The 5,901-nt window shown below is 32.9% G+C and overlaps 1 pseudogene; it reads left to right on the top strand.

Annotated features, from left to right (window-relative positions):
- Positions 1 to 148: 148 nt before the first annotated feature.
- Positions 149 to 5,901, top strand: LOC134271895 (uncharacterized; annotated as a pseudogene).

Genomic DNA, 5,901 nt, shown 5'->3' with positions numbered 1-5,901 from the left:
ATCTTTTTAAACGATCTGACTCCCCCTTCAATGTCACATAGATGACGCGGCTTTATGTTTATTCCTTAAAGATCCTTTTTTCATTCACTCTTGTCCGTAAACACTGCAGAATTATGCATGCATGGTGGTAATTCAACGTGATCATGGATTTAACAAGAAAGATAAGGTGCCTGGCCGTGTTCATCAAATAAGATTACAGTCGTCTGCTTCAATCAATACTCCATGTAGTCTGCAATAGTACGAAGATATAATAGAGAGAGTCCTGGTCCAGAAAGGCGGAAACGATTCTTCACCGAATGTTTACCACCCAGATATGAAAAATCATATTTATATGTGAAAAATTATACCTTCCTAGGAGATAGAAAAGAGAAGATGGATCCCGGATGTCTTGTACACCATTTATAAAGGTACCATTTACTGCACCGTCATTATGCATCGATCGTCCATTAGATTTAGTATGCATGCAGGTAATATTTGAAAAGATCCCCCGTATGTTATTTTCATCTGTGATGTACATGATAAGCTCTTTGATTGTGTGTGTTTTGATTTGATTTAATGGTGTATAAATAGATAAAAGGTTTCGTTCTTCTAATTAAATCTTAATCAATATTGTATTGAAATTCAAATCACGTGTGCTGAGTAACTATATAGTATATACATGTATATTTATATATTGTGTAACCTTTAAGAAGATTATAAGTATCTTTATTTTTTATCTGTTCACGAGGAACATCGTAGTTTGTCACTACGATTTATCCTCTTAATTTCATTTTATACTTCTTCATTTAAACTTAATATTATATACAATGACAAGGGTTTTTGTGCATAGGAAAAGTACATTTTAGTAACTACATGTATATACACTTGCACGTGTTTGCCCGTATGTTATAATAGGCAACGGGAAGTTTCTACCAGTATACATAAGTCTGTTAAATTACTGAATAAATTCCACAAAATTCTTGATACATCTATTTACACCATAAGAAGCAAAACAATGCGAAGAATTGTGCAACAACACGTGCAGGTCTGGTAAATCGTTTGTCAGGTATCGACACACCTGTGCACGTTTTTAAAAAATTATTTCAGGCATACCTGCAATGCCGCAGTCTGCAATTCAGAAAAAAGTACGTAACGCAAGAACATATCAAAAGACTCCAGGCAGCAAACTTCTCGATTAGGGCATACTCTAAAACCTGGCCTGGCCCCTTTGGCCTGGCCTGGCCCCTAAGTGGGCCTGGCCTCTCATTTGGCCACTAATTTGGCTTCAACCCAAATTTTGGCCTGGCCTCAAAAGTTGGCCTGGCCTCAAATTTGGCCTCTGTAAAAATTTTTGGCCTCACTCAAAAACATTTTCTTTTTAGGAATTTGATTTGATTTTATTGATTTTTTATTGGTTTCATTTTTTTTCACAGATTAAGCAGGTGATTAATATATTTTTGTTGATATGTAAATGTGAACATTAAAAATAATCATGTACTACCACCAATAAGGATTATTTTATTGATTATCAATTAATCAGTGTACAGTTATTTCATTTTATCATTTACAGGTATTTCATACAGACACGTTACCGATACTCTTGCTTATAATTATTTAGAAAAAAAAGTAGAGTAATTTTGTGTTTTCCAAATTGTGAACATTGAAAAAAATCTCCAGTAATAATTCATGTCAAATGTCATTAATAGCTTTGAAAAATTCCCACTTGTTAAGTAGATGAATCATCATCTTTCACACACTGTGGAGTGTTGTGTTACTGTTATGCCTGCATCATCTGTGTGATATATGAATACAGGCACCTAAGATTTTTTTTCAAATAAATATACCAAGACAGATACCAAAATATTTATATTACACTTATTTGATTACTCTGTTAAAAATTCATGTTCACTTTAATCTAAGAACAGTTGGTATTTAAAAAAAATTAAGATAAATAACATTATCAGATAATTTATAACTTTCTGTTCCTGGTGTGCCGTAACACTGTAATTGGATATCAAATGACAAAAAATTCTGCAGCAGGGTTCTTGACAGGGAGTTTAAAGGTTGAAGTTAATCAGTAATGACATGTATATGTGCATAGGCTGTTAAGCCACCCATGATTTATAAAGAATTTCCTGCTACAACTTTCACTGCCTACAATTATCAAAACAAAAGTTGAGTTTGATGATAGATTATTAAAATTTGTGCTGTAAAAGAATTGCATCCTATTCACCATTAGAACCCTATCATATAAAATGTGGTCAATTACTTGCATATCATAGTATTGACTCTTTTTCTATCATTTGTAAAAGTAGTCAACATCATCAAACAGATTTTTTAATTCTAAATAAAGGCAGTTAAAAAAAAACTTGTATTAAACAAGTAATACTTAAAATGGCAAATTTAAAATTCTTTTTAGTTCTTGGTTAATTACTACTCATCTGCATTTCTTTGTTGTCTTTATAATTTAATTGTGATGTTTCTAAATATTTTTTTATATAAACAATATTTTATTCACTGGTGTTATCGTGAATAGGATTGGGCAGCAGGCACAGCCTATTTTAGCCCTCTCCCTGATTTTGTAAATGTTTTTTACTCTGTAAAAATTATCATTCCTACCATGGAAATTTAAAAAAATAGAGGCACATTTAATAAATCATTAAGAGAGTGTCTTTTTGAAAGTAAAATTATATGCTCTGTGTTATAGTCTTCAGAATTGCAACAGATCAATAGAAAATCAATAAAAATAAATCAGATTGGTAGTAGTGTATAATTATTCTAATGTTCACATTTACATATCAACAGAAATATATTAATCACCTGCTTAATCTGTGAAAAAATGAAACCAATAAAAAATCAATCAAATCAATCAAATTCAGAAAAAGAAAATATTTTTGAGTGAGGCCAAAATTGAGGCCAAAAATTTTTACAGAGGCCAAATTTGAGGCCAGGCCAACTTTTGAGGCCAGGCCAAAATTTGGTTTGAAGCCAAATTAGAGGCCAGGCCAACTTAGAGACCAGGCCAGGCCAGAGGGGCCAGGCCAGGTTTTAGAGTATGCCCTCGATTAGTCATGTTTTGTTGAAATTTTATGAAATAAATCGGTGACATAATCTCAGCACCAAGAATTGTACCTGTCATCTGCGTTAAATTTTATTGCTCAGTTCGTATCTTTCTGCTATTGTGCTCTGCATTTTTTCACCTTCAATTATTGTGAATCTAAGGATTATTCAATGTAAGATTTTATAACTGAGATTGAATTATAAAGAAGTAAGGGTTTTCCATCTTATATAACATGAATAATCTTTTGATATCCCATTACATTTTTGTCTGGCTATTTCATTTCTGTAGAAAATTTTTAATACACTTTCATAGTGGGCTGTAGTTTAAAATAGGAACCAAATCATTTATCTTGAGTACCTCGTAATCCCTTCCAAAGTGTATTGAAGTATCGATGAAAATTTGTTTCACAAGATTTTGCAAAATGATTTATTGCTTTATAGGTAACGTTTATGTTCTAAATTATTAAATCTGCCCATAAACGGAATTTAGGGATACTCTACATAACCTTTGACTACTTCCTACTTCTCATAGAAAAATTTATAACCATTTATATGAGGACAGTAAATAGTTGTCACATTGTTATTTTTGAATTTACTAAGTACAGTACAAACAGAAGTTATCACATCATGTTAAATTCTGTAATTATTATGTTAATTGTAAAATTCAATATTCATTTTGTTTAGTGTGTATTCATCAATATTGTCACTTTTTACATCTTCTACAGAGAATTTGAAATTAATATATCAGGCAAAGAAACTCTTCCTCAAGAAAAAAAAGGTCGTGTATGAATTCGGCAAACTATGCTTATAAAAATCCTGTCTATATTTTTTTTGCAAAAACGATTGAGTATTGATTATAAAGAGACAAATTCAAGGAAGCATGATACTGATCGGTAGAATTTTAATTCGGAAGACGTAATCACTCTCATAACCTTTTTAAAATTGCATCAAGTTTTTGAAAAAAAAAATCTGCATTTAATCATACGTTTGACTGCACCTTATTTTTATTTCAGCTGTATACAATTACATTTATAAACATCGCCTCTTCCAGGCAGGTGCTCGGTTGAAGTCATTTCAACATGGAGATGTATAACGCAGAAAGCTACAGAAATCGAGACATCCTAGAAGTTGTCATCCAACAAAAAGAAGAGAAGAAAATTAAAGACAATGAAGAGAAACAAAAGGAACAAGTTTTGCACATGCGCAGAACACCGGAAATAGTCAGCAGACCATCTAGTCGAATGTCTTCCAAACAAACTTCCGTGCAGACGGAACAAAAACCAAAAGAAAGTAACGTTGTAAAAAGATCAGAATACATCGCTCAAAACAATGTTTCACAAACTATTCAGAGCCTGGCGATTCTGTGTTTAGCTTCCTCTGTTGTTCTAATTTTGGATATTTATGTATTTATTGTGGGGACCGGTGATCCTCCCGAGGGGGAGACGAGAAACGGAAGTTTGCTGACGTCACTGAAGCAGTATGAGGATGTGACGGAAGTATTCACCGCTTTTTCAACTCTTGTGATGATTTTGTCAGCGAACTGTGTGCTAGTGTGTTCTATGCAATGTAATGTTTTATAGCTTCTAAAGTCATCAAGACTGTCGACGGTCCAGAAAGGTAAGTGTTACATTTTTCACTATACGTGTTCGGAAAGATTTCCGAGCAACCATATTTTAAAATATGTATTGAGCTGTTACTTCCAGGGCTATGAAATACTTCCGTGAATGTTCAAGTAGCAGACTGGTAGCGGTCGTTGGATTTTCATATCATTTCCAGTTTTTCTGTTAAGTATGTAAAAATAATTATCATAACTTTTAGGCTGTATTTCAATTAACAAAGGTAAAACATATTAAAATTCAGATAAGTTTGCCTTTTCGTATTTTAGTCATTTAACTTTATGAATATTGAAAGAGCCTATAAATTTATGATACCGTAAAGAGTTCTTATTTAGCCTTTTTTATTTAAAAAATAAAATCAAGTGTTAAGTAATACTCTCAAACAAATCTACAACATTGTACTGATACACGTTCAATAAATGGCGAGTTAGAAGTATTGGTCAATGTTTCTTTTATCCGAAGCATTGTATACGTTTATGTGCTACTTTTAACACCCATGTATCACTTTTTTTCAGCGTTAATGTTGTGTGTAGTGTTACGTTTAAGAAGGACGTCAGCGTTAACTGCTGTAGTGGTACTCATCATTGGAACCATGTTAGGTTTACTGTGTATGGTACAGAACATCTATCACTGGTACGACGAGATGTCCAGTGCTTCTAAGGGACTTCCGGCGTATAAAGATAGTAACAAAGACGATGACACAACCCGAGATCTCAATACTCTAGTGTAGCTAGGTCTATTTTTAGATTACTTTGGAAATACGATACCTGGAATTCGATGGGGACGAGAAATCCAAGGATTCGGCATATTGAGGATATAATTCATAAAGCGGTTGCAATGGGGACTTCCAGCTTTATTCGATATATCCATAGTTTCGAATATATCGATTTTGAAGACACCAAGGTTCAACTGTATTGTGAGGATTAAGTCTGAAACAGGTCGAGTGATTAACAACTTGAAGGTGTTTCTGGTTTCGATCACCGGAAAATTGGAAATTGGTTTTGGTTTTTTGAAAGGATATATGTTGAAAAATCAAGTGATTGTTGTCGGAGATGCAAAAATTCAGCCTACAGTTGAACATTTTAGGAGGTTATTCACATGTATTCCATTTTATATCCGGTGCCATGCATGTTCTGTACATTGCTTCCCAATGTGATTTTTATATAAATCCATTTTGAGAGAGTGAAAATAATTTAAGGATGACAATATATACAAGAAAAATAGATGCATGTAGTGAAATAAGAAA

The sequence above is a fragment of the Saccostrea cucullata genome, unplaced genomic scaffold (assembly GCF_032062105.1).
Source record: "Saccostrea cucullata isolate Sc308-1 unplaced genomic scaffold, CSIRO_AGI_Scuc_v1 ctg8504, whole genome shotgun sequence".
Taxonomy (NCBI): Eukaryota; Metazoa; Mollusca; class Bivalvia; order Ostreida; family Ostreidae; genus Saccostrea; species Saccostrea cuccullata.
Note: the sequence above shows the minus strand (reverse complement) of the source record. Positions and strands in the feature narration are given on the sequence as shown.